Here is a 20,898-nt window from a genome sequence, read left to right as displayed (position 1 = left end):
ATGTTGTCCAACATTTCCGCTATAAAACGGGATACAATTATTTTGGAAACATACCAAATTTGAAAAATAATTGAGAAGTTGCGCAATTACTAATCATGGAGCACAAAAAAGCCTACAGCACCTGGTATTCCCAGGCAGTCTCCCATCCAGGTACTAACTAGGCCTGACCCTGCTTAGCTTCCGAGATCGGGCGCATTCAGTGTGGTGTGGCCGTAGGCTCTGGGCCTAGTGAGTTTTGTACATTTAAGCATCTAGTAGGCTAGACCTTGCAGTTTTGAAAGGCAATTGTGAAATGGCTCACTTCCTGAACTTGGAGCACAAAAAAGCCTACAGCACCTGGTATTCCCAGGTGGTCTCCCATCCAGGTACTAACTAGGCCCGACACTGCTTAGCTTCTGAGATCAGGCGCATTCAGTGTGGTGTGGCCGTAGGCTCTGGGCCTAGTGAGTTTTGTACTTTTAAGCATCTAGTCGGCTAGACCTTGCAGTTTTAAAAGGCAATTGAGAAAGGGCTCACTTCCTGAACTTGGAGCACAAAAAAGCCTACAGCACCTGGTATTCCCAGGCAGTCTCCCATCCAGGTACTAACTAGGCCTGACACTACTTAACTTCCGAGATCAGACGAGATCGGGTGCATTCAGTGTGGTGTGGCCGTAGGCTCTAGGAATGCTAAGAATATTACTCTTATGCATTTGCATTTAGTAAGCTAAGCCATGCAGCCACTTGCAACATGATACCACGCTCATCGCTCGATCAGGCTCGATCAGGCGAGATATATAAGACTGGTGGGCCCATTCAGGACTCCTATGTCTGGTAGGATAACTTTAATTCATCCATCCTGTGTCTGTTGCAGGGAGGTGGAGAGAACAATCAACACAATAATGGGTTTCTTTCATGCCTCTTGAAGGACTCAATATTCTCTGTACTGCATTACATGTGAAAGTCGATTTATTACCCATGAACACACTACCTGTATGCTAATTCTATGTAAAAAGGTAGCTCCAGCCCTCATGATGTTGTCCAACATTTCCGCTATAAAACGGGATACAATTATTTTGGAAACATACCAAATTTGAAAAATAATTGAGAAGTTGCGCAATTAGTAATCATGGAGCACAAAAAAGCCTACAGCACCTGGTATTCCCAGGCAGTCTCCCATCCAGGTACTAACTAGGCCCGACCCTGCTTAGCTTCCGAGATCTGGAGCATTCAGTGTGGTGTGGCCGTAGGCTCTGGGCCTAGTGAGTTTTGTACTTTTAAGCATCTAGTCGGCTAGACCTTGCAGTTTTGAAAGGCAATTGTGAAATGGCTCACTTCCTGAACTTGGAGCACAAAAAAGCCTACAGCACCTGGTATTCCCAGGCGGTCTCCCATCCAGGTACTAACGAGGCCCGACACTGCTTAGCTTCCGAGATCAGACGAGATCGGGCGCATTCAGTGTGGTGTGGCCGTAGGCTCTGGGCCTTGTGAGTTTTGTACTTTTAAGCATCTAGTCGGCTAGACCTTGCAGTTTTGAAAGGCAATTGAGAAATGGCTCACTTCCTGAACTTGGAGCACAAAAAAGCCTACAGCACCTGGTATTCCCAGGCGGTCTCCCATCCAGGTACTAACTAGGCCCGACACTGCTTAGCTTCTGAGATCAGACGAGATCAGGCGCATTCAGTGTGGTGTGGCCATAGGCTCTGGGCCGAGTGAGTTTTGTACTTTTAAGCATCTAGTCGGCTAGACCTTGCAGTTTTGAAAGGCAATTGAGAAAGGGCTCACTTCCTGAACTTGGAGCACAAAAAAGCCTACAGCACCTGGTATTCCCAGGCGGTCTCCCATCCAGGTACTAACTAGGCCTAACACTGCTTAACTTCCGAGATCAGACGAGATCGGGTGCATTCAGTGTGGTGTGGCCGTAGGCTCTAGGAATGCTAAGAATATTACTCTTATGCATTTGCATTTAGTAAGCTAAGCCATGCAGCCACTTGCAACATGATACCACGCTCATCGCTCGATCAGGCTCGATCAGGCGAGATATATAAGACTGGTGGGCCCATTCAGGACTCCTATGTCTGGTAGGATAACTTTAATTCATCCATCCTGTGTCTGTTGCAGGGAGGTGGAGAGAACAATCAACACAATAATGGGTTTCTTTCATGCCTCTTGAAGGACTCAATATTCTCTGTACTGCATTACATGTGAAAGTCGATTTATTACCCATGAACACACTACCTGTATGCTAATTCTATGTAAAAAGGTAGCTCCAGCCCTCATGATGTTGTCCAACATTTCCGCTATAAAACGGGATACAATTATTTTGGAAACATACCAAATTTGAAAAATAATTGAGAAGTTGCGCAATTACTAATCATGGAGCACAAAAAAGCCTACAGCACCTGGTATTCCCAGGCAGTCTCCCATCCAGGTACTAACTAGGCCCGACCCTGCTTAGCTTCCGAGATCTGGCGCATTCAGTGTGGTGTGGCCGTAGGCTCTGGGCCTAGTGAGTTTTGTACTTTTAAGCATCTAGTCGGCTAGACCTTGCAGTTTTGAGAGGCAATTGTGAAATGGCTCACTTCCTGAACTTGGAGCACAAAAAAGCCTACAGCACCTGGTATTCCCAGGCGGTCTCCCATCCAGGTACTAACGAGGCCCGACACTGCTTAGCTTCCGAGATCAGACGAGATCGGGCGCATTCCGTGTGGTGTGGCCGTAGGCTCTGGGCCTTGTGAGTTTTGTACTTTTAAGCATCTAGTCGGCTAGACCTTGCAGTTTTGAAAGGCAATTGAGAAATGGCTCACTTCCTGAACTTGGAGTACAAAAAAGCCTACAGCACCTGGTATTCCCAGGCGGTCTCCCATCCAGGTACTAACTAGGCCCGACACTGCTTAGCTTCTGAGATCAGACGAGATCAGGCGCATTCAGTGTGGTGTGGCCATAGGCTCTGGGCCTAGTGAGTTTTGTACTTTTAAGCATCTAGTCGGCTAGACCTTGCAGTTTTGAAAGGCAATTGAGAAAGGGCTCACTTCCTGAACTTGGAGCACAAAAAAGCCTACAGCACCTGGTATTCCCAGGCGGTCTCCCATCCAGGTACTAACTAGGCCTGACACTGCTTAACTTCCGAGATCAGTCGAGATCGGGTGCATTCAGTGTGGTGTGGCCGTAGGCTCTAGGAATGCTAAGAATATTACTCTTATGCATTTGCATTTAGTAAGCTAAGCCATGCAGCCACTTGCAACATGATACCACGCTCATCGCTCGATCAGCGCTCGATCAGGCGAGATATATAAGACTGGTGGGCCCATTCAGGACTCCTATGTCTGGTAGGATAACTTTAATTCATCCATCCTGTGTCTGTTGCAGGGAGGTGGAGAGAACAATCAACACAATAATGGTTTTCTTTCATGCCTCTTGAAGGACTCAATATTCTCTGTACTGCATTACATGTGAAAGTCGATTTATTACCCATGAACACACTACCTGTATGCTAATTCTATGTAAAAAGGTAGCTCCAGCCCTCATGATGTTGTCCAACATTTCCGCTATAAAACGGGATACAATTATTTTGGAAACATACCAAATTTGAAAAATAATTGAGAAGTTGCGCAATTACTAATCATGGAGCACAAAAAAGCCTACAGCACCTGGTATTCCCAGGCAGTCTCCCATCCAGGTACTAACTAGGCCCGACCCTGCTTAGCTTCCGAGATCGGGCGCATTCAGTGTGGTGTGGCCGTAGGCTCTGGGCCTAGTGAGTTTTGTACTTTTAAGCATCTAGTAGGCTAGACCTTGCAGTTTTGAAAGGCAATTGTGAAATGGCTCACTTCCTGAACTTGGAGCACAAAAAAGCCTACAGCACCTGGGATTCCCAGGTGGTCTCCCATCCAGGTACTAACTAGGCCCGACACTGCTTAGCTTCTGAGATCAGGCGCATTCAGTGTGGTGTGGCCGTAGGCTCTGGGCCTAGTGAGTTTTGTACTTTTAAGCATCTAGTCGGCTAGACCTTGCAGTTTTAAAAGGCAATTGAGAAAGGGCTCACTTCCTGAACTTGGAGCACAAAAAAGCCTACAGCACCTGGTATTCCCAGGCAGTCTCCCATCCAGGTACTAACTAGGCCTGACACTGCTTAACTTCCGAGATCAGACGAGATCGGGTGCATTCAGTGTGGTGTGGCCGTAGGCTCTAGGAATGCTAAGAATATTACTCTTATGCATTTGCATTTAGTAAGCTAAGCCATGCAGCCACTTGCAACATGATACCACGCTCATCGCTCGATCAGGCTCGATCAGGCGAGATATATAAGACTGGTGGGCCCATTCAGGACTCCTATGTCTGGTAGGATAACTTTAATTCATCCATCCTGTGTCTGTTGCAGGGAGGTGGCGAGAACAATCAACACAATAATGGTTTTCTTTCATGCCTCTTGAAGGACTCAATATTCTCTGTACTGCATTACATGTGAAAGTCGATTTATTACCCATGAACACACTACCTGTATGCTAATTCTATGTAAAAAGGTAGCTCCAGCCCTCATGATGTTGTCCAACATTTCCGCTATAAAACGGTATACAATTATTTTGGAAACATACCAAATTTGAAAAATAATTGAGAAGTTGCGCAATTACTAATCATGGAGCACAAAAAAGCCTACAGCACCTGGTATTCCCAGGCAGTCTCCCATCCAGGTACTAACTAGGCCCGACCCTGCTTAGCTTCCGAGATCAGGCGCATTCAGTGTGGTGTGGCCGTAGGCTCTGGGCCTAGTGAGTTTTGTACTTTTAAGCATCTAGTCGGCTAGACCTTGCAGTTTTGAAAGGCAATTGTGAAATGGCTCACTTCCTGAACTTGGAGCACAAAAAAGCCTACAGCACCTGGTATTCCCAGGTGGTCTCCCATCCAGGTACTAACGAGGCCCGACACTGCTTAGCTTCCGAGATCAGACGCATTCAGTGTGGTGTGGCCGTAGGCTCTGGGCCTTGTGAGTTTTGTACTTTTAAGCATCTAGTCGGCTAGACCTTACAGTTTTGAAAGGCAATTGTGAAATGGCTCACTTCCTGAACTTGGAGCACAAAAAAGCCTACAGCACCTGGTATTCCCAGGTGGTCTCCCATCCAGGTACTAACTAGGCCCGACACTGCTTAGCTTCCGAGATCAGACGAGATCGGGCGCATTCAGTGTGGTGTGGCCGTAGGCTCTGAGCCTTGTGAGTTTTGTACTTTTAAGCATCTAGTCGGCTAGACCTTGCAGTTTTGAAAGGCAATTGAGAAATGGCTCACTTCCTGAACTTGGAGCACAAAAAAGCCTACAGCACCTGGTATTCCCAGGCGGTCTCCCATCCAGGTACTAACAAGGCCCGACACTGCTTAGCTTCCGAGATCAGACGAGATCGGGCGCATTCAGTGTGGTGTGGCCGTAGGCTCTGAGCCTTGTGAGTTTTGTACTTTTAAGCATCTAGTCGGCTAGACCTTGCAGTTTTGAAAGGCAATTGAGAAATGGCTCACTTCCTGAACTTGGAGTACAAAAAAGCCTACAGCACCTGGTATTCCCAGGCGGTCTCCCATTCAGGTACTAACTAGGCCCGACACTGCTTAGCTTCTGAGATCAGACGAGATCAGGCGCATTCAGTGTGGTGTGGCCGTAGGCTCTGGGCCTAGTGAGTTTTGTACTTTTAAGCATCTAGTCGGCTAGACCTTGCAGTTTTAAAAGGCAATTGAGAAAGGGCTCACTTCCTGAACTTGGAGCACAAAAAAGCCTACAGCACCTGGTATTCCCAGGCGGTCTCCCATCCAGGAACTAACTAGGCCTGACACTGCTTAACTTCAGAGATCAGACGAGATCGGGTGCATTCAGTGTGGTGTGGCCGTAGGCTCTAGGAATGCTAAGAATATTACTCTTATGCATTTGCATTTAGTAAGCTAAGCCATGCAGCCACTTGCAACATGATACCACGCTCATCGCTCGATCAGGCTCGATCAGGCGAGATATATAAGACTGGTGGGCCCATTCAGGACTCCTATGTCTGGTAGGATAACTTTAATTCATCCATCCTGTGTCTGTTGCAGGGAGGTGGCGAGAACAATCAACACAATAATGGTTTTCTTTCATGCCTCTTGAAGGACTCAATATTCTCTGTACTGCATTACATGTGAAAGTCGATTTATTACCCATGAACACACTACCTGTATGCTAATTCTATGTAAAAAGGTAGCTCCAGCCCTCATGATGTTGTCCAACATTTCCGCTATAAAACGGTATACAATTATTTTGGAAACATACCAAATTTGAAAAATAATTGAGAAGTTGCGCAATTACTAATCATGGAGCACAAAAAAGCCTACAGCACCTGGTATTCCCAGGCAGTCTCCCATCCAGGTACTAACTAGGCCCGACCCTGCTTAGCTTCCGAGATCAGGCGCATTCAGTGTGGTGTGGCCGTAGGCTCTGGGCCTAGTGAGTTTTGTACTTTTAAGCATCTAGTCGGCTAGACCTTGCAGTTTTGAAAGGCAATTGTGAAATGGCTCACTTCCTGAACTTGGAGCACAAAAAAGCCTACAGCACCTGGTATTCTCAGGTGGTCTCCCATCCAGGTACTAACGAGGCCCGACACTGCTTAGCTTCCGAGATCAGACGCATTCAGTGTGGTGTGGCCGTAGGCTCTGGGCCTAGTGAGTTTTGTACTTTTAAGCATCTAGTCGGCTAGACCTTGCAGTTTTGAAAGGCAATTGTGAAATGGCTCACTTCCTGAACTTGGAGCACAAAAAAGCCTACAGCACCTGGTATTCTCAGGTGGTCTCCCATCCAGGTACTAACGAGGCCCGACACTGCTTAGCTTCCGAGATCAGACGCATTCAGTGTGGTGTGGCCGTAGGCTCTGGGCCTTGTGAGTTTTGTACTTTTAAGCATCTAGTCGGCTAGACCTTACAGTTTTGAAAGGCAATTGTGAAATGGCTCACTTCCTGAACTTGGAGCACAAAAAAGCCTACAGCACCTGGTATTCCCAGGCGGTCTCCCATCCAGGTACTAACGAGGCCCGACACTGCTTAGCTTCTGAGATCAGACGAGATCGGGCGCATTCAGTGTGGTGTGGCCGTAGGCTCTGGGCCTTGTGAGTTTTGTACTTTTAAGCATCTAGTCGGCTAGACCTTGCAGTTTTAAAAGGCAATTGAGAAAGGGCTCACTTCCTGAACTTGGAGCACAAAAAAGCCTACAGCACCTGGTATTCCCAGGCAGTCTCCCATCCAGGTACTAACTAGGCCTGACACTGCTTAACTTCCGAGATCAGACGAGATCGGGTGCATTCAGTGTGGTGTGGCCGTAGGCTCTAGGAATGCTAAGAATATTACTCTTATGCATTTGCATTTAGTAAGCTAAGCCATGCAGCCACTTGCAACATGATACCACGCTCATCGCTCGATCAGGCTCGATCAGGCGAGATATATAAGACTGGTGGGCCCATTCAGGACTCCTATGTCTGGTAGGATAACTTTAATTCATCCATCCTGTGTCTGTTGCAGGGAGGTGGAGAGAACAATCAACACAATAATGGTTTTCTTTCATGCCTCTTGAAGGACTCAATATTCTCTGTACTGCATTACATGTGAAAGTCGATTTATTACCCATGAACACACTACCTGTATGCTAATTCTATGTAAAAAGGTAGCTCCAGCCCTCATGATGTTGTCCAACATTTCCGCTATAAAACGGGATACAATTATTTTGGAAACATACCAAATTTGAAAAATAATTGAGAAGTTGCGCAATTACTAATCATGGAGCACAAAAAAGCCTACAGCACCTGGTATTCCCAGGCAGTCTCCCATCCAGGTACTAACTAGGCCCGACCCTGTTTAGCTTCCGAGATCGGGCGCATTCAGTGTGGTGTGGCCGTAGGCTCTGGGCCTAGTGAGTTTTGTACTTTTAAGCATCTAGTCGGCTAGACCTTGCAGTTTTGAAAGGCAATTGAGAAATGGCTCACTTCCTGAACTTGGAGTACAAAAAAGCCTACAGCACCTGGTATTCCCAGGCGGTCTCCCATCCAGGTACTAACTAGGCCCGACACTGCTTAGCTTCTGAGATCAGACGAGATCAGGCGCATTCAGTGTGGTGTGGCCGTAGGCTCTGGGCCTAGTGAGTTTTGTACTTTTAAGCATCTAGTCGGCTAGACCTTGCAGTTTTGAAAGGCAATTGTGAAATGGCTCACTTCCTGAACTTGGAGCACAAAAAAGCCTACAGCACCTGGTATTCCCAGGTGGTCTCCCATCCAGGTACTAACTAGGCCCGACACTGCTTAGCTTCCGAGATCAGACGAGATCGGGCGCAATCAGTGTGGTGTGTCCGTAGTCTCTGGGCCTAGTGAGTTTTGTACTTTTAAGCATCTAGTCAGCTAGACCTTGCAGTTTTGAATGGCAATTGAGAAATGGCTCACTTCCTGAACTTGGAGCACAAAAAAGCCTACAGCACCTGGTATTCCCAGGCGGTCTCCCATCCAGGTACTAACGAGGCCCGACACTGCTTAGCTTCCGAGATCAGACGAGATCGGGCGCATTCAGTGTGGTGTGGCCGTAGGCTCTGGGCCCTGTGAGTTTTGTACTTTTAAGCATCTAGTCGGCTAGACCTTGCAGTTTTAAAAGGCAATTGAGAAAGGGCTCACTTCCTGAACTTGGAGCACAAAAAAGCCTACAGCACCTGGTATTCCCAGGCGGTCTCCCATCCAGGTACTAACTAGGCCTGACACTGCTTAACTTCCGAGATCAGACGAGATCGGGTGCATTCAGTGTGGTGTGGCCGTAGGCTCTAGGAATGCTAAGAATATTACTCTTATGCATTTGCATTTAGTAAGCTAAGCCATGCAGCCACTTGCAACATGATACCACGCTCATCGCTCGATCAGGCGAGATATATAAGACTGGTGAGCCCATTCAGGACTCCTATGTCTGGTAGGATAACTTTAATTCATCCATCCTGTGTCTGTTGCAGGGAGGTGGAGAGAACAATCAACACAATAATGGTTTTCTTTCATGCCTCTTGAAGGACTCAATATTCTCTGTACTGCATTACATGTGAAAGTCGATTTATTACCCATGAACACACTACCTGTATGCTAATTCTATGTAAAAAGGTAGCTCCAGCCCTCATGATGTTGTCCAACATTTCCGCTATAAAACGGGATACAATTATTTTGGAAACATACCAAATTTGAAAAATAATTGAGAAGTTGCGCAATTACTAATCATGGAGCACAAAAAAGCCTACAGCACCTGGTATTCCCAGGCAGTCTCCCATCCAGGTACTAACTAGGCCCGACCCTGTTTAGCTTCCGAGATCGGGCGCATTCAGTGTGGTGTGGCCGTAGGCTCTGGGCCTAGTGAGTTTTGTACTTTTAAGCATCTAGTCGGCTAGACCTTGCAGTTTTGAAAGGCAATTGTGAAATGGCTCACTTCCTGAACTTGGAGCACAAAAAAGCCTACAGCACCTGGTATTCCCAGGCGGTCTCCCATCCAGGTACTAACGAGGCCCGACACTGCTTAGCTTCCGAGATCAGACGAGATCGGGCGCATTCAGTGTGGTGTGGCCGTAGGCTCTGGGCCTTGTGAGTTTTGTACTTTTAAGCATCTAGTCGGCTAGACCTTGCAGTTTTGAAAGGCAATTGAGAAATGGCTCACTTCCTGAACTTGGAGTACCAAAAAGCCTACAGCACCTGGTATTCCCAGGCGGTCTCCCATCCAGGTACTAACTAGGCCCGACACTGCTTAGCTTCTGAGATCAGACGAGATCAGGCGCATTCAGTGTGGTGTGGCCGTAGGGTCTGGGCCTAGTGAGTTTTGTACTTTTAAGCATCTAGTCGGCTAGACCTTGCAGTTTTGAAAGGCAATTGTGAAATGGCTCACTTCCTGAACTTGGAGCACAAAAAAGCCTACAGCACCTGGTATTCCCAGGTGGTCTCCCATCCAGGTACTAACTAGGCCCGACACTGCTTAGCTTCTGAGATCAGACGAGATCAGGCGCATTCAGTGTGGTGTGGCCGTAGGCTCTGGGCCTAGTGAGTTTTGTACTTTTAAGCATCTAGTCGGCTAGACCTTGCAGTTTTAAAAGGCAATTGAGAAAGGGCTCACTTCCTGAACTTGGAGCACAAAAAAGCCTACAGCACCTGGTATTCCCAGGCGGTCTCCCATCCAGGCACTAACTAGGCCTGACACTGCTTAACTTCCGAGATCAGACGAGATCGGGTGCATTCAGTGTGGTGTGGCCGTAGGCTCTAGGAATGCTAAGAATATTACTCTTATGCATTTGCATTTAGTAAGCTAAGCCATGCAGCCACTTGCAACATGATACCACGCTCATCGCTCGATCAGGCGAGATATATAAGACTGGTGGGCCCATTCAGGACTCCTATGTCTGGTAGGATAACTTTAATTCATCCATCCTGTGTCTGTTGCAGGGAGGTGGAGAGAACAATCAACACAATAATGGGTTTCTTTCATGCCTCTTGAAGGACTCAATATTCTCTGTACTGCATTACATGTGAAAGTCGATTTATTACCCATGAACACACTACCTGTATGCTAATTCTATGTAAAAAGGTAGCTCCAGCCCTCATGATGTTGTCCAACATTTCCGCTATAAAACGGGATACAATTATTTTGGAAACATACCAAATTTGAAAAATAATTGAGAAGTTGCGCAATTACTAATCATGGAGCACAAAAAAGCCTACAGCACCTGGTATTCCCAGGCAGTCTCCCATCCAGGTACTAACTAGGCCCGACCCTGCTTAGCTTCCGAGATCGGGCGCATTCAGTGTGGTGTGGCCGTAGGCTCTGGGCCTAGTGAGTTTTGTACTTTTAAGCATCTAGTCGGCTAGACCTTGCAGTTTTGAAAGGCAATTGTGAAATGGCTCACTTCCTGAACTTGGAGCACAAAAAAGCCTACAGCACCTGGTATTCCCAGGCGGTCTCCCATCCAGGTACTAACGAGGCCCGACACTGCTTAGCTTCCTAGATCAGACGCATTCAGTGTGGTGTGGCCGTAGGCTCTGGGCCTTGTGAGTTTTGTACTTTTAAGCATCTAGTCGGCTAGACCTTACAGTTTTGAAAGGCAATTGTGAAATGGCTCACTTCCTGAACTTGGAGCACAAAAAAGCCTACAGCACCTGGTATTCCCAGGTGGTCTCCCATCCAGGTACTAACTAGGCCCGACACTGCTTAGCTTCCGAGATCGGGCGCAATCAGTGTGGTGTGGCCGTAGGCTCTGGGCCTAGTGAGTTTTGTACTTTTAAGCATCTAGTCAGCTAGACCTTGCAGTTTTGAAAGGCAATTGAGAAATGGCTCACTTCCTGAACTTGGAGCACAAAAAAGCCTACAACACCTGGTATTCCCAGGCGGTCTCCCATCCAGGTACTAACAAGGCCCGACACTGCTTAGCTTCCGAGATCAGACGAGATCGGGCGCATTCAGTGTGGTGTGGCCGTAGGCTCTGAGCCTTGTGAGTTTTGTACTTTTAAGCATCTAGTCGGCTAGACCTTGCAGTTTTGAAAGGCAATTGAGAAATGGCTCACTTCCTGAACTTGGAGTACAAAAAAGCCTACAGCACCTGGTATTCCCAGGCGGTCTCCCATTCAGGTACTAACTAGGCCCGACACTGCTTAGCTTCTGAGATCAGACGAGATCAGGCGCATTCAGTGTGGTGTGGCCGTAGGCTCTGGGCCTAGTGAGTTTTGTACTTTTAAGCATCTAGTCGGCTAGACCTTGCAGTTTTAAAAGGCAATTGAGAAAGGGCTCACTTCCTGAACTTGGAGCACAAAAAAGCCTACAGCACCTGGTATTCCCAGGCGGTCTCCCATCCAGGAACTAACTAGGCCTGACACTGCTTAACTTCAGAGATCAGACGAGATCGGGTGCATTCAGTGTGGTGTGGCCGTAGGCTCTAGGAATGCTAAGAATATTACTCTTATGCATTTGCATTTAGTAAGCTAAGCCATGCAGCCACTTGCAACATGATACCACGCTCATCGCTCGATCAGGCTCGATCAGGCGAGATATATAAGACTGGTGGGCCCATTCAGGACTCCTATGTCTGGTAGGATAACTTTAATTCATCCATCCTGTGTCTGTTGCAGGGAGGTGGCGAGAACAATCAACACAATAATGGTTTTCTTTCATGCCTCTTGAAGGACTCAATATTCTCTGTACTGCATTACATGTGAAAGTCGATTTATTACCCATGAACACACTACCTGTATGCTAATTCTATGTAAAAAGGTAGCTCCAGCCCTCATGATGTTGTCCAACATTTCCGCTATAAAACGGTATACAATTATTTTGGAAACATACCAAATTTGCAAAATAATTGAGAAGTTGCGCAATTACTAATCATGGAGCACAAAAAAGCCTACAGCACCTGGTATTCCCAGGCAGTCTCCCATCCAGGTACTAACTAGGCCCGACCCTGCTTAGCTTCCGAGATCAGGCGCATTCAGTGTGGTGTGGCCGTAGGCTCTGGGCCTAGTGAGTTTTGTACTTTTAAGCATCTAGTCGGCTAGACCTTGCAGTTTTGAAAGGCAATTGTGAAATGGCTCACTTCCTGAACTTGGAGCACAAAAAAGCCTACAGCACCTGGTATTCTCAGGTGGTCTCCCATCCAGGTACTAACGAGGCCCGACACTGCTTAGCTTCCGAGATCAGACGCATTCAGTGTGGTGTGGCCGTAGGCTCTGGGCCTTGTGAGTTTTGTACTTTTAAGCATCTAGTCGGCTAGACCTTACAGTTTTGAAAGGCAATTGTGAAATGGCTCACTTCCTGAACTTGGAGCACAAAAAAGCCTACAGCACCTGGTATTCCCAGGCGGTCTCCCATCCAGGTACTAACGAGGCCCGACACTGCTTAGCTTCCGAGATCAGACGAGATCGGGCGCATTCAGTGTGGTGTGGCCGTAGGCTCTGGGCCTTGTGAGTTTTGTACTTTTAAGCATCTAGTCGGCTAGACCTTGCAGTTTTAAAAGGCAATTGAGAAAGGGCTCACTTCCTGAACTTGGAGCACAAAAAAGCCTACAGCACCTGGTATTCCCAGGCAGTCTCCCATCCAGGTACTAACTAGGCCTGACACTGCTTAACTTCCGAGATCAGACGAGATCGGGTGCATTCAGTGTGGTGTGGCCGTAGGCTCTAGGAATGCTAAGAATATTACTCTTATGCATTTGCATTTAGTAAGCTAAGCCATGCAGCCACTTGCAACATGATACCACGCTCATCGCTCGATCAGGCTCGATCAGGCGAGATATATAAGACTGGTGGGCCCATTCAGGACTCCTATGTCTGGTAGGATAACTTTAATTCATCCATCCTGTGTCTGTTGCAGGGAGGTGGAGAGAACAATCAACACAATAATGGTTTTCTTTCATGCCTCTTGAAGGACTCAATATTCTCTGTACTGCATTACATGTGAAAGTCGATTTATTACCCATGAACACACTACCTGTATGCTAATTCTATGTAAAAAGGTAGCTCCAGCCCTCATGATGTTGTCCAACATTTCCGCTATAAAACGGGATACAATTATTTTGGAAACATACCAAATTTGAAAAATAATTGAGAAGTTGCGCAATTACTAATCATGGAGCACAAAAAAGCCTACAGCACCTGGTATTCCCAGGCAGTCTCCCATCCAGGTACTAACTAGGCCCGACCCTGTTTAGCTTCCGAGATCGGGCGCATTCAGTGTGGTGTGGCCGTAGGCTCTGGGCCTAGTGAGTTTTGTACTTTTAAGCATCTAGTCGGCTAGACCTTGCAGTTTTGAAAGGCAATTGAGAAATGGCTCACTTCCTGAACTTGGAGTACAAAAAAGCCTACAGCACCTGGTATTCCCAGGCGGTCTCCCATCCAGGTACTAACTAGGCCCGACACTGCTTAGCTTCTGAGATCAGACGAGATCAGGCGCATTCAGTGTGGTGTGGCCGTAGGCTCTGGGCCTAGTGAGTTTTGTACTTTTAAGCATCTAGTCGGCTAGACCTTGCAGTTTTGAAAGGCAATTGTGAAATGGCTCACTTCCTGAACTTGGAGCACAAAAAAGCCTACAGCACCTGGTATTCCCAGGTGGTCTCCCATCCAGGTACTAACTAGGCCCGACACTGCTTAGCTTCCGAGATCAGACGAGATCGGGCGCAATCAGTGTGGTGTGTCCGTAGTCTCTGGGCCTAGTGAGTTTTGTACTTTTAAGCATCTAGTCAGCTAGACCTTGCAGTTTTGAATGGCAATTGAGAAATGGCTCACTTCCTGAACTTGGAGCACAAAAAAGCCTACAGCACCTGGTATTCCCAGGCGGTCTCCCATCCAGGTACTAACGAGGCCCGACACTGCTTAGCTTCCGAGATCAGACGAGATCGGGCGCATTCAGTGTGGTGTGGCCGTAGGCTCTGGGCCCTGTGAGTTTTGTACTTTTAAGCATCTAGTCGGCTAGACCTTGCAGTTTTAAAAGGCAATTGAGAAAGGGCTCACTTCCTGAACTTGGAGCACAAAAAAGCCTACAGCACCTGGTATTCCCAGGCGGTCTCCCATCCAGGTACTAACTAGGCCTGACACTGCTTAACTTCCGAGATCAGACAAGATCGGGTGCATTCAGTGTGGTGTGGCCGTAGGCTCTAGGAATGCTAAGAATATTACTCTTATGCATTTGCATTTAGTAAGCTAAGCCATGCAGCCACTTGCAACATGATACCACGCTCATCGCTCGATCAGGCGAGATATATAAGACTGGTGAGCCCATTCAGGACTCCTATGTCTGGTAGGATAACTTTAATTCATCCATCCTGTGTCTGTTGCAGGGAGGTGGAGAGAACAATCAACACAATAATGGTTTTCTTTCATGCCTCTTGAAGGACTCAATATTCTCTGTACTGCATTACATGTGAAAGTCGATTTATTACCCATGAACACACTACCTGTATGCTAATTCTATGTAAAAAGGTAGCTCCAGCCCTCATGATGTTGTCCAACATTTCCGCTATAAAACGGGATACAATTATTTTGGAAACATACCAAATTTGAAAAATAATTGAGAAGTTGCGCAATTACTAATCATGGAGCACAAAAAAGCCTACAGCACCTGGTATTCCCAGGCAGTCTCCCATCCAGGTACTAACTAGGCCCGACCCTGTTTAGCTTCCGAGATCGGGCGCATTCAGTGTGGTGTGGCCGTAGGCTCTGGGCCTAGTGAGTTTTGTACTTTTAAGCATCTAGTCGGCTAGACCTTGCAGTTTTGAAAGGCAATTGTGAAATGGCTCACTTCCTGAACTTGGAGCACAAAAAAGCCTACAGCACCTGGTATTCCCAGGCGGTCTCCCATCCAGGTACTAACGAGGCCCGACACTGCTTAGCTTCCGAGATCAGACGAGATCGGGCGCATTCAGTGTGGTGTGGCCGTAGGCTCTGGGCCTTGTGAGTTTTGTACTTTTAAGCATCTAGTCGGCTAGACCTTGCAGTTTTGAAAGGCAATTGAGAAATGGCTCACTTCCTGAACTTGGAGTACCAAAAAGCCTACAGCACCTGGTATTCCCAGGCGGTCTCCCATCCAGGTACTAACTAGGCCCGACACTGCTTAGCTTCTGAGATCAGACGAGATCAGGCGCATTCAGTGTGGTGTGGCCGTAGGGTCTGGGCCTAGTGAGTTTTGTACTTTTAAGCATCTAGTCGGCTAGACCTTGCAGTTTTGAAAGGCAATTGTGAAATGGCTCACTTCCTGAACTTGGAGCACAAAAAAGCCTACAGCACCTGGTATTCCCAGGTGGTCTCCCATCCAGGTACTAACTAGGCCCGACACTGCTTAGCTTCTGAGATCAGACGAGATCAGGCGCATTCAGTGTGGTGTGGCCGTAGGCTCTGGGCCTAGTGAGTTTTGTACTTTTAAGCATCTAGTCGGCTAGACCTTGCAGTTTTAAAAGGCAATTGAGAAAGGGCTCACTTCCTGAACTTGGAGCACAAAAAAGCCTACAGCACCTGGTATTCCCAGGCGGTCTCCCATCCAGGCACTAACTAGGCCTGACACTGCTTAACTTCCGAGATCAGACGAGATCGGGTGCATTCAGTGTGGTGTGGCCATAGGCTCTAGGAATGCTAAGAATATTACTCTTATGCATTTGCATTTAGTAAGCTAAGCCATGCAGCCACTTGCAACATGATACCACGCTCATCGCTCGATCAGGCGAGATATATAAGACTGGTGGGCCCATTCAGGACTCCTATGTCTGGTAGGATAACTTTAATTCATCCATCCTGTGTCTGTTGCAGGGAGGTGGAGAGAACAATCAACACAATAATGGGTTTCTTTCATGCCTCTTGAAGGACTCAATATTCTCTGTACTGCATTACATGTGAAAGTCGATTTATTACCCATGAACACACTACCTGTATGCTAATTCTATGTAAAAAGGTAGCTCCAGCCCTCATGATGTTGTCCAACATTTCCGCTATAAAACGGGATACAATTATTTTGGAAACATACCAAATTTGAAAAATAATTGAGAAGTTGCGCAATTACTAATCATGGAGCACAAAAAAGCCTACAGCACCTGGTATTCCCAGGCAGTCTCCCATCCAGGTACTAACTAGGCCCGACCCTGCTTAGCTTCCGAGATCGGGCGCATTCAGTGTGGTGTGGCCGTAGGCTCTGGGCCTAGTGAGTTTTGTACTTTTAAGCATCTAGTCGGCTAGACCTTGCAGTTTTGAAAGGCAATTGTGAAATGGCTCACTTCCTGAACTTGGAGCACAAAAAAGCCTACAGCACCTGGTATTCCCAGGCGGTCTCCCATCCAGGTACTAACGAGGCCCGACACTGCTTAGCTTCCTAGATCAGACGCATTCAGTGTGGTGTGGCCGTAGGCTCTGGGCCTTGTGAGTTTTGTACTTTTAAGCATCTAGTCGGCTAGACCTTACAGTTTTGAAAGGCAATTGTGAAATGGCTCACTTCCTGAACTTGGAGCACAAAAAAGCCTACAGCACCTGGTATTCCCAGGTGGTCTCCCATCCAGGTACTAACTAGGCCCGACACTGCTTAGCTTCCGAGATCGGGCGCAATCAGTGTGGTGTGGCCGTAGGCTCTGGGCCTAGTGAGTTTTGTACTTTTAAGCATCTAGTCAGCTAGACCTTGCAGTTTTGAAAGGCAATTGAGAAATGGCTCACTTCCTGAACTTGGAGCACAAAAAAGCCTACAGCACCTGGTATTCCCAGGCGGTCTCCCATCCAGGTACTAACAAGGCCCGACACTGCTTAGCTTCCGAGATCAGACGAGATCGGGCGCATTCAGTGTGGTGTGGCCGTAGGCTCTGAGCCTTGTGAGTTTTGTACTTTTAAGCATCTAGTCGGCTAGACCTTGCAGTTTTGAAAGGCAATTGAGAAATGGCTCACTTCCTGAACTTGGAGTACAAAAAAGCCTACAGCACCTGGTATTCCCAGGCGGTCTCCCATCCAGGTACTAACTAGGCCCGACACTGCTTAGCTTCTGAGATCAGACGAGATCAGGCGCATTCAGTGTGGTGTGGCCGTAGGCTCTGGGCCTAGTGAGTTTTGTACTTTTAAGCATCTAGTCGGCTAGACCTTGCAGTTTTAAAAGGCAATTGAGAAAGGGCTCACTTCCTGAACTTGGAGCACAAAAAAGCCTACAGCACCTGGTATTCCCAGGCGGTCTCCCATCCAGGTACTAACTAGGCCTGATACTGCTTAACTTCCGAGATCAGACGAGATCGGGTGCATTCAGTGTGGTGTGGCCGTAGGCTCTAGGAATGCTAAGAATATTACTCTTATGCATTTGCATTTAGTAAGCTAAGCCATGCAGCCACTTGCAACATGATACCACGCTCATCGCTCGATCAGGCTCGATCAGGCGAGATATATAAGACTGGTGGGCCCATTCAGGACTCCTATGTCTGGTAGGATAACTTTAATTCATCCATCCTGTGTCTGTTGCAGGGAGGTGGAGAGAACAATCAACACAATAATGGTTTTCTTTCATGCCTCTTGAAGGACTCAATATTCTCTGTACTGCATTACATGTGAAAGTCGATTTATTACCCATGAACACACTACCTGTATGCTAATTCTATGTAAAAAGGTAGCTCCAGCCCTCATGATGTTGTCCAACATTTCCGCTATAAAACGGGATACAATTATTTTGGAAACATACCAAATTTGAAAAATAATTGAGAAGTTGCGCAATTACTAATCATGGAGCACAAAAAAGCCTACAGCACCTGGTATTCCCAGGCAGTCTCCCATCCAGGTACTAACTAGGCCCGACCCTGTTTAGCTTCCGAGATCGGGCGCATTCAGTGTGGTGTGGCCGTAGGCTCTGGGCCTAGTGAGTTTTGTACTTTTAAGCATCTAGTCGGCTAGACCTTGCAGTTTTGAAAGGCAATTGAGAAATGGCTCACTTCCTGAACTTGGAGTACAAAAAAGCCTACAGCACCTGGTATTCCCAGGCGGTCTCCCATCCAGGTACTAACTAGGCCCGACACTGCTTAGCTTCTGAGATCAGACGAGATCAGGCGCATTCAGTGTGGTGTGGCCGTAGGCTCTGGGCCTAGTGAGTTTTGTACTTTTAAGCATCTAGTCGGCTAGACCTTGCAGTTTTGAAAGGCAATTGTGAAATGGCTCACTTCCTGAACTTGGAGCACAAAAAAGCCTACAGCACCTGGTATTCCCAGGTGGTCTCCCATCCAGGTACTAACTAGGCCCGACACTGCTTAGCTTCCGAGATCAGACGAGATCGGGCGCAATCAGTGTGGTGTGTCCGTAGTCTCTGGGCCTAGTGAGTTTTGTACTTTTAAGCATCTAGTCAGCTAGACCTTGCAGTTTTGAATGGCAATTGAGAAATGGCTCACTTCCTGAACTTGGAGCACAAAAAAGCCTACAGCACCTGGTATTCCCAGGCGGTCTCCCATCCAGGTACTAACGAGGCCCGACACTGCTTAGCTTCCGAGATCAGACGAGATCGGGCGCATTCAGTGTGGTGTGGCCGTAGGCTCTGGGCCCTGTGAGTTTTGTACTTTTAAGCATCTAGTCGGCTAGACCTTGCAGTTTTAAAAGGCAATTGAGAAAGGGCTCACTTCCTGAACTTGGAGCACAAAAAAGCCTACAGCACCTGGTATTCCCAGGCGGTCTCCCATCCAGGTACTAACTAGGCCTGACACTGCTTAACTTCCGAGATCAGACAAGATCGGGTGCATTCAGTGTGGTGTGGCCGTAGGCTCTAGGAATGCTAAGAATATTACTCTTATGCATTTGCATTTAGTAAGCTAAGCCATGCAGCCACTTGCAACATGATACCACGCTCATCGCTCGATCAGGCGAGATATATAAGACTGGTGAGCCCATTCAGGACTCCTATGTCTGGTAGGATAACTTTAATTCATCCATCCTGTGTCTGTTGCAGGGAGGTGGAGAGAACAATCAACACAATAATGGTTTTCTTTCATGCCTCTTGAAGGACTCAATATTCTCTGTACTGCATTACATGTGAAAGTCGATTTATTACCCATGAACACACTACCTGTATGCTAATTCTATGTAAAAAGGTAGCTCCAGCACTCATGATGTTGTCCAACATTTCCGCTATAAAACGGGATACAATTATTTTGGAAACATACCAAATTTGAAAAATAATTGAGAAGTTGCGCAATTACTAATCATGGAGCACAAAAAAGCCTACAGCACCTGGTATTCCCAGGCAGTCTCCCATCCAGGTACTAACTAGGCCCGACCCTGTTTAGCTTCCGAGATCGGGCGCATTCAGTGTGGTGTGGCCGTAGGCTCTGGGCCTAGTGAGTTTTGTACTTTTAAGCATCTAGTCGGCTAGACCTTGCAGTTTTGAAAGGCAATTGTGAAATGGCTCACTTCCTGAACTTGGAGCACAAAAAAGCCTACAGCACCTGGTATTCCCAGGCGGTCTCCCATCCAGGTACTAACGAGGCCCGACACTGCTTAGCTTCCGAGATCAGACGAGATCGGGCGCATTCAGTGTGGTGTGGCCGTAGGCTCTGGGCCTTGTGAGTTTTGTACTTTTAAGCATCTAGTCGGCTAGACCTTGCAGTTTTGAAAGGCAATTGAGAAATGGCTCACTTCCTGAACTTGGAGTACCAAAAAGCCTACAGCACCTGGTATTCCCAGGCGGTCTCCCATCCAGGTACTAACTAGGCCCGACACTGCTTAGCTTCTGAGATCAGACGAGATCAGGCGCATTCAGTGTGGTGTGGCCGTAGGGTCTGGGCCTAGTGAGTTTTGTACTTTTAAGCATCTAGTCGGCTAGACCTTGCAGTTTTGAAAGGCAATTGTGAAATGGCTCACTTCCTGAACTTGGAGCACAAAAAAGCCTACAGCACCTGGTATTCCCAGGTGGTCTCCCATCCAGGTACTAACTAGGCCCGACACTGCTTAGCTTCTGAGATCAGACGAGATCAGGCGCATTCAGTGTGGTGTGGCCGTAGGCTCTGGGCCTAGTGAGTTTTGTACTTTTAAGCATCTAGTCGGCTAGACCTTGCAGTTTTAAAAGGCAATTGAGAAAGGGCTCACTTCCTGAACTTGGAGCACAAAAAAGCCTACAGCACCTGGTATTCCCAGGCGGTCTCCCATCCAGGCACTAACTAGGCCTGACACTGCTTAACTTCCGAGATCAGACGAGATCGGGTGCATTCAGTGTGGTGTGGCCATAGGCTCTAGGAATGCTAAGAATATTACTCTTATGCATTTGCATTTAGTAAGCTAAGCCATGCAGCCACTTGCAACATGATACCACGCTCATCGCTCGATCAGGCGAGATATATAAGACTGGTGGGCCCATTCAGGACTCCTATGTCTGGTAGGATAACTTTAATTCATCCATCCTGTGTCTGTTGCAGGGAGGTGGAGAGAACAATCAACACAATAATGGGTTTC

The 20,898-nt window shown here is 47.3% G+C and overlaps 46 non-coding genes and 25 pseudogenes across 46 annotated transcripts; all 71 read right to left on the bottom strand.

Moving 5' to 3' along the window:
* Positions 1–109: 109 nt before the first annotated feature.
* On the bottom strand, positions 110–218 carry LOC138545410 (5S ribosomal RNA; annotated as a pseudogene).
* A 106-nt stretch (positions 219–324) lies between these two features.
* LOC138542674 (5S ribosomal RNA) lies at positions 325–433 on the bottom strand (annotated as a pseudogene).
* A 106-nt stretch (positions 434–539) lies between these two features.
* LOC138541317 (5S ribosomal RNA) lies at positions 540–658 on the bottom strand. The gene has a single exon (XR_011289326.1). It is a non-coding gene; the product is annotated as a 5S ribosomal RNA (ribosomal RNA).
* Positions 659–1,121: 463 nt separating this feature from the next.
* Positions 1,122–1,230, bottom strand: LOC138545457 (5S ribosomal RNA; annotated as a pseudogene).
* Positions 1,231–1,336: 106 nt separating this feature from the next.
* Positions 1,337–1,455, bottom strand: LOC138550767 (5S ribosomal RNA). The gene has a single exon (XR_011294513.1). It is a non-coding gene; the product is annotated as a 5S ribosomal RNA (ribosomal RNA).
* A 106-nt stretch (positions 1,456–1,561) lies between these two features.
* LOC138549460 (5S ribosomal RNA) lies at positions 1,562–1,680 on the bottom strand. Its single transcript, XR_011293243.1, has one exon. It is a non-coding gene; the product is annotated as a 5S ribosomal RNA (ribosomal RNA).
* Positions 1,681–1,786: 106 nt separating this feature from the next.
* Positions 1,787–1,905, bottom strand: LOC138547176 (5S ribosomal RNA). The gene has a single exon (XR_011291025.1). It is a non-coding gene; the product is annotated as a 5S ribosomal RNA (ribosomal RNA).
* Positions 1,906–2,368: 463 nt separating this feature from the next.
* LOC138544827 (5S ribosomal RNA) lies at positions 2,369–2,477 on the bottom strand (annotated as a pseudogene).
* Positions 2,478–2,583: 106 nt separating this feature from the next.
* Positions 2,584–2,702, bottom strand: LOC138541040 (5S ribosomal RNA). Its single transcript, XR_011289059.1, has one exon. It is a non-coding gene; the product is annotated as a 5S ribosomal RNA (ribosomal RNA).
* A 106-nt stretch (positions 2,703–2,808) lies between these two features.
* Positions 2,809–2,927, bottom strand: LOC138549459 (5S ribosomal RNA). Its single transcript, XR_011293242.1, has one exon. It is a non-coding gene; the product is annotated as a 5S ribosomal RNA (ribosomal RNA).
* A 106-nt stretch (positions 2,928–3,033) lies between these two features.
* On the bottom strand, positions 3,034–3,152 carry LOC138539122 (5S ribosomal RNA). The gene has a single exon (XR_011287200.1). It is a non-coding gene; the product is annotated as a 5S ribosomal RNA (ribosomal RNA).
* A 464-nt stretch (positions 3,153–3,616) lies between these two features.
* On the bottom strand, positions 3,617–3,725 carry LOC138543809 (5S ribosomal RNA; annotated as a pseudogene).
* Positions 3,726–3,831: 106 nt separating this feature from the next.
* Positions 3,832–3,940, bottom strand: LOC138542712 (5S ribosomal RNA; annotated as a pseudogene).
* A 106-nt stretch (positions 3,941–4,046) lies between these two features.
* Positions 4,047–4,165, bottom strand: LOC138537606 (5S ribosomal RNA). The gene has a single exon (XR_011285737.1). It is a non-coding gene; the product is annotated as a 5S ribosomal RNA (ribosomal RNA).
* Positions 4,166–4,628: 463 nt separating this feature from the next.
* LOC138544278 (5S ribosomal RNA) lies at positions 4,629–4,737 on the bottom strand (annotated as a pseudogene).
* Positions 4,738–4,843: 106 nt separating this feature from the next.
* On the bottom strand, positions 4,844–4,952 carry LOC138544179 (5S ribosomal RNA; annotated as a pseudogene).
* A 106-nt stretch (positions 4,953–5,058) lies between these two features.
* On the bottom strand, positions 5,059–5,177 carry LOC138537022 (5S ribosomal RNA). Its single transcript, XR_011285174.1, has one exon. It is a non-coding gene; the product is annotated as a 5S ribosomal RNA (ribosomal RNA).
* A 106-nt stretch (positions 5,178–5,283) lies between these two features.
* LOC138548575 (5S ribosomal RNA) lies at positions 5,284–5,402 on the bottom strand. The gene has a single exon (XR_011292371.1). It is a non-coding gene; the product is annotated as a 5S ribosomal RNA (ribosomal RNA).
* A 106-nt stretch (positions 5,403–5,508) lies between these two features.
* LOC138549608 (5S ribosomal RNA) lies at positions 5,509–5,627 on the bottom strand. Its single transcript, XR_011293386.1, has one exon. It is a non-coding gene; the product is annotated as a 5S ribosomal RNA (ribosomal RNA).
* A 106-nt stretch (positions 5,628–5,733) lies between these two features.
* LOC138542401 (5S ribosomal RNA) lies at positions 5,734–5,852 on the bottom strand. Its single transcript, XR_011290383.1, has one exon. It is a non-coding gene; the product is annotated as a 5S ribosomal RNA (ribosomal RNA).
* Positions 5,853–6,315: 463 nt separating this feature from the next.
* On the bottom strand, positions 6,316–6,424 carry LOC138544277 (5S ribosomal RNA; annotated as a pseudogene).
* Positions 6,425–6,530: 106 nt separating this feature from the next.
* LOC138545603 (5S ribosomal RNA) lies at positions 6,531–6,639 on the bottom strand (annotated as a pseudogene).
* Positions 6,640–6,745: 106 nt separating this feature from the next.
* On the bottom strand, positions 6,746–6,854 carry LOC138545600 (5S ribosomal RNA; annotated as a pseudogene).
* Positions 6,855–6,960: 106 nt separating this feature from the next.
* LOC138541181 (5S ribosomal RNA) lies at positions 6,961–7,079 on the bottom strand. The gene has a single exon (XR_011289194.1). It is a non-coding gene; the product is annotated as a 5S ribosomal RNA (ribosomal RNA).
* Positions 7,080–7,185: 106 nt separating this feature from the next.
* Positions 7,186–7,304, bottom strand: LOC138537605 (5S ribosomal RNA). The gene has a single exon (XR_011285736.1). It is a non-coding gene; the product is annotated as a 5S ribosomal RNA (ribosomal RNA).
* Positions 7,305–7,767: 463 nt separating this feature from the next.
* LOC138544116 (5S ribosomal RNA) lies at positions 7,768–7,876 on the bottom strand (annotated as a pseudogene).
* Positions 7,877–7,982: 106 nt separating this feature from the next.
* On the bottom strand, positions 7,983–8,101 carry LOC138546355 (5S ribosomal RNA). Its single transcript, XR_011290917.1, has one exon. It is a non-coding gene; the product is annotated as a 5S ribosomal RNA (ribosomal RNA).
* Positions 8,102–8,207: 106 nt separating this feature from the next.
* LOC138541781 (5S ribosomal RNA) lies at positions 8,208–8,326 on the bottom strand. The gene has a single exon (XR_011289778.1). It is a non-coding gene; the product is annotated as a 5S ribosomal RNA (ribosomal RNA).
* A 106-nt stretch (positions 8,327–8,432) lies between these two features.
* On the bottom strand, positions 8,433–8,551 carry LOC138550766 (5S ribosomal RNA). The gene has a single exon (XR_011294512.1). It is a non-coding gene; the product is annotated as a 5S ribosomal RNA (ribosomal RNA).
* Positions 8,552–8,657: 106 nt separating this feature from the next.
* Positions 8,658–8,776, bottom strand: LOC138549379 (5S ribosomal RNA). Its single transcript, XR_011293161.1, has one exon. It is a non-coding gene; the product is annotated as a 5S ribosomal RNA (ribosomal RNA).
* A 453-nt stretch (positions 8,777–9,229) lies between these two features.
* Positions 9,230–9,338, bottom strand: LOC138544115 (5S ribosomal RNA; annotated as a pseudogene).
* Positions 9,339–9,444: 106 nt separating this feature from the next.
* Positions 9,445–9,563, bottom strand: LOC138550765 (5S ribosomal RNA). The gene has a single exon (XR_011294511.1). It is a non-coding gene; the product is annotated as a 5S ribosomal RNA (ribosomal RNA).
* A 106-nt stretch (positions 9,564–9,669) lies between these two features.
* On the bottom strand, positions 9,670–9,788 carry LOC138537306 (5S ribosomal RNA). Its single transcript, XR_011285446.1, has one exon. It is a non-coding gene; the product is annotated as a 5S ribosomal RNA (ribosomal RNA).
* Positions 9,789–9,894: 106 nt separating this feature from the next.
* Positions 9,895–10,013, bottom strand: LOC138537912 (5S ribosomal RNA). Its single transcript, XR_011286031.1, has one exon. It is a non-coding gene; the product is annotated as a 5S ribosomal RNA (ribosomal RNA).
* Positions 10,014–10,119: 106 nt separating this feature from the next.
* Positions 10,120–10,238, bottom strand: LOC138540919 (5S ribosomal RNA). Its single transcript, XR_011288943.1, has one exon. It is a non-coding gene; the product is annotated as a 5S ribosomal RNA (ribosomal RNA).
* A 453-nt stretch (positions 10,239–10,691) lies between these two features.
* LOC138543808 (5S ribosomal RNA) lies at positions 10,692–10,800 on the bottom strand (annotated as a pseudogene).
* Positions 10,801–10,906: 106 nt separating this feature from the next.
* On the bottom strand, positions 10,907–11,015 carry LOC138546899 (5S ribosomal RNA; annotated as a pseudogene).
* Positions 11,016–11,121: 106 nt separating this feature from the next.
* LOC138542711 (5S ribosomal RNA) lies at positions 11,122–11,230 on the bottom strand (annotated as a pseudogene).
* Positions 11,231–11,336: 106 nt separating this feature from the next.
* Positions 11,337–11,455, bottom strand: LOC138551247 (5S ribosomal RNA). Its single transcript, XR_011294974.1, has one exon. It is a non-coding gene; the product is annotated as a 5S ribosomal RNA (ribosomal RNA).
* A 106-nt stretch (positions 11,456–11,561) lies between these two features.
* On the bottom strand, positions 11,562–11,680 carry LOC138549607 (5S ribosomal RNA). The gene has a single exon (XR_011293385.1). It is a non-coding gene; the product is annotated as a 5S ribosomal RNA (ribosomal RNA).
* A 106-nt stretch (positions 11,681–11,786) lies between these two features.
* On the bottom strand, positions 11,787–11,905 carry LOC138542400 (5S ribosomal RNA). Its single transcript, XR_011290382.1, has one exon. It is a non-coding gene; the product is annotated as a 5S ribosomal RNA (ribosomal RNA).
* Positions 11,906–12,368: 463 nt separating this feature from the next.
* On the bottom strand, positions 12,369–12,477 carry LOC138544276 (5S ribosomal RNA; annotated as a pseudogene).
* Positions 12,478–12,583: 106 nt separating this feature from the next.
* On the bottom strand, positions 12,584–12,692 carry LOC138545599 (5S ribosomal RNA; annotated as a pseudogene).
* A 106-nt stretch (positions 12,693–12,798) lies between these two features.
* On the bottom strand, positions 12,799–12,917 carry LOC138550763 (5S ribosomal RNA). The gene has a single exon (XR_011294510.1). It is a non-coding gene; the product is annotated as a 5S ribosomal RNA (ribosomal RNA).
* A 106-nt stretch (positions 12,918–13,023) lies between these two features.
* LOC138537604 (5S ribosomal RNA) lies at positions 13,024–13,142 on the bottom strand. The gene has a single exon (XR_011285735.1). It is a non-coding gene; the product is annotated as a 5S ribosomal RNA (ribosomal RNA).
* A 463-nt stretch (positions 13,143–13,605) lies between these two features.
* LOC138544114 (5S ribosomal RNA) lies at positions 13,606–13,714 on the bottom strand (annotated as a pseudogene).
* A 106-nt stretch (positions 13,715–13,820) lies between these two features.
* Positions 13,821–13,939, bottom strand: LOC138546343 (5S ribosomal RNA). Its single transcript, XR_011290915.1, has one exon. It is a non-coding gene; the product is annotated as a 5S ribosomal RNA (ribosomal RNA).
* A 106-nt stretch (positions 13,940–14,045) lies between these two features.
* LOC138541779 (5S ribosomal RNA) lies at positions 14,046–14,164 on the bottom strand. The gene has a single exon (XR_011289776.1). It is a non-coding gene; the product is annotated as a 5S ribosomal RNA (ribosomal RNA).
* A 106-nt stretch (positions 14,165–14,270) lies between these two features.
* LOC138550762 (5S ribosomal RNA) lies at positions 14,271–14,389 on the bottom strand. Its single transcript, XR_011294509.1, has one exon. It is a non-coding gene; the product is annotated as a 5S ribosomal RNA (ribosomal RNA).
* Positions 14,390–14,495: 106 nt separating this feature from the next.
* On the bottom strand, positions 14,496–14,614 carry LOC138540479 (5S ribosomal RNA). Its single transcript, XR_011288526.1, has one exon. It is a non-coding gene; the product is annotated as a 5S ribosomal RNA (ribosomal RNA).
* A 453-nt stretch (positions 14,615–15,067) lies between these two features.
* LOC138544113 (5S ribosomal RNA) lies at positions 15,068–15,176 on the bottom strand (annotated as a pseudogene).
* A 106-nt stretch (positions 15,177–15,282) lies between these two features.
* On the bottom strand, positions 15,283–15,401 carry LOC138550761 (5S ribosomal RNA). Its single transcript, XR_011294508.1, has one exon. It is a non-coding gene; the product is annotated as a 5S ribosomal RNA (ribosomal RNA).
* Positions 15,402–15,507: 106 nt separating this feature from the next.
* On the bottom strand, positions 15,508–15,626 carry LOC138537305 (5S ribosomal RNA). Its single transcript, XR_011285445.1, has one exon. It is a non-coding gene; the product is annotated as a 5S ribosomal RNA (ribosomal RNA).
* Positions 15,627–15,732: 106 nt separating this feature from the next.
* Positions 15,733–15,851, bottom strand: LOC138537900 (5S ribosomal RNA). Its single transcript, XR_011286020.1, has one exon. It is a non-coding gene; the product is annotated as a 5S ribosomal RNA (ribosomal RNA).
* Positions 15,852–15,957: 106 nt separating this feature from the next.
* On the bottom strand, positions 15,958–16,076 carry LOC138541405 (5S ribosomal RNA). The gene has a single exon (XR_011289413.1). It is a non-coding gene; the product is annotated as a 5S ribosomal RNA (ribosomal RNA).
* Positions 16,077–16,529: 453 nt separating this feature from the next.
* LOC138543807 (5S ribosomal RNA) lies at positions 16,530–16,638 on the bottom strand (annotated as a pseudogene).
* Positions 16,639–16,744: 106 nt separating this feature from the next.
* On the bottom strand, positions 16,745–16,853 carry LOC138546898 (5S ribosomal RNA; annotated as a pseudogene).
* Positions 16,854–16,959: 106 nt separating this feature from the next.
* LOC138542710 (5S ribosomal RNA) lies at positions 16,960–17,068 on the bottom strand (annotated as a pseudogene).
* Positions 17,069–17,174: 106 nt separating this feature from the next.
* LOC138548574 (5S ribosomal RNA) lies at positions 17,175–17,293 on the bottom strand. Its single transcript, XR_011292370.1, has one exon. It is a non-coding gene; the product is annotated as a 5S ribosomal RNA (ribosomal RNA).
* Positions 17,294–17,399: 106 nt separating this feature from the next.
* Positions 17,400–17,518, bottom strand: LOC138546331 (5S ribosomal RNA). Its single transcript, XR_011290914.1, has one exon. It is a non-coding gene; the product is annotated as a 5S ribosomal RNA (ribosomal RNA).
* A 106-nt stretch (positions 17,519–17,624) lies between these two features.
* On the bottom strand, positions 17,625–17,743 carry LOC138540506 (5S ribosomal RNA). Its single transcript, XR_011288550.1, has one exon. It is a non-coding gene; the product is annotated as a 5S ribosomal RNA (ribosomal RNA).
* Positions 17,744–18,206: 463 nt separating this feature from the next.
* On the bottom strand, positions 18,207–18,315 carry LOC138544112 (5S ribosomal RNA; annotated as a pseudogene).
* A 106-nt stretch (positions 18,316–18,421) lies between these two features.
* Positions 18,422–18,540, bottom strand: LOC138546319 (5S ribosomal RNA). The gene has a single exon (XR_011290913.1). It is a non-coding gene; the product is annotated as a 5S ribosomal RNA (ribosomal RNA).
* A 106-nt stretch (positions 18,541–18,646) lies between these two features.
* On the bottom strand, positions 18,647–18,765 carry LOC138541778 (5S ribosomal RNA). The gene has a single exon (XR_011289775.1). It is a non-coding gene; the product is annotated as a 5S ribosomal RNA (ribosomal RNA).
* Positions 18,766–18,871: 106 nt separating this feature from the next.
* Positions 18,872–18,990, bottom strand: LOC138550760 (5S ribosomal RNA). The gene has a single exon (XR_011294507.1). It is a non-coding gene; the product is annotated as a 5S ribosomal RNA (ribosomal RNA).
* Positions 18,991–19,096: 106 nt separating this feature from the next.
* Positions 19,097–19,215, bottom strand: LOC138540478 (5S ribosomal RNA). The gene has a single exon (XR_011288525.1). It is a non-coding gene; the product is annotated as a 5S ribosomal RNA (ribosomal RNA).
* Positions 19,216–19,668: 453 nt separating this feature from the next.
* On the bottom strand, positions 19,669–19,777 carry LOC138544111 (5S ribosomal RNA; annotated as a pseudogene).
* A 106-nt stretch (positions 19,778–19,883) lies between these two features.
* LOC138550759 (5S ribosomal RNA) lies at positions 19,884–20,002 on the bottom strand. Its single transcript, XR_011294506.1, has one exon. It is a non-coding gene; the product is annotated as a 5S ribosomal RNA (ribosomal RNA).
* Positions 20,003–20,108: 106 nt separating this feature from the next.
* Positions 20,109–20,227, bottom strand: LOC138537304 (5S ribosomal RNA). The gene has a single exon (XR_011285444.1). It is a non-coding gene; the product is annotated as a 5S ribosomal RNA (ribosomal RNA).
* Positions 20,228–20,333: 106 nt separating this feature from the next.
* Positions 20,334–20,452, bottom strand: LOC138537889 (5S ribosomal RNA). The gene has a single exon (XR_011286009.1). It is a non-coding gene; the product is annotated as a 5S ribosomal RNA (ribosomal RNA).
* A 106-nt stretch (positions 20,453–20,558) lies between these two features.
* Positions 20,559–20,677, bottom strand: LOC138541404 (5S ribosomal RNA). The gene has a single exon (XR_011289412.1). It is a non-coding gene; the product is annotated as a 5S ribosomal RNA (ribosomal RNA).
* Positions 20,678–20,898: the final 221 nt, after the last annotated feature.

The sequence above is a fragment of the Ambystoma mexicanum genome, unplaced genomic scaffold (genome assembly GCF_040938575.1).
Source record: "Ambystoma mexicanum isolate Mex_15411 unplaced genomic scaffold, UKY_AmexF1_1 Mex_scaf10, whole genome shotgun sequence".
Classification (NCBI taxonomy): Eukaryota; Metazoa; Chordata; class Amphibia; order Caudata; family Ambystomatidae; genus Ambystoma; species Ambystoma mexicanum.
The sequence above is the reverse complement of the archived record's forward strand: the minus strand, read 5'-3'. Positions and strand labels throughout refer to the sequence as shown.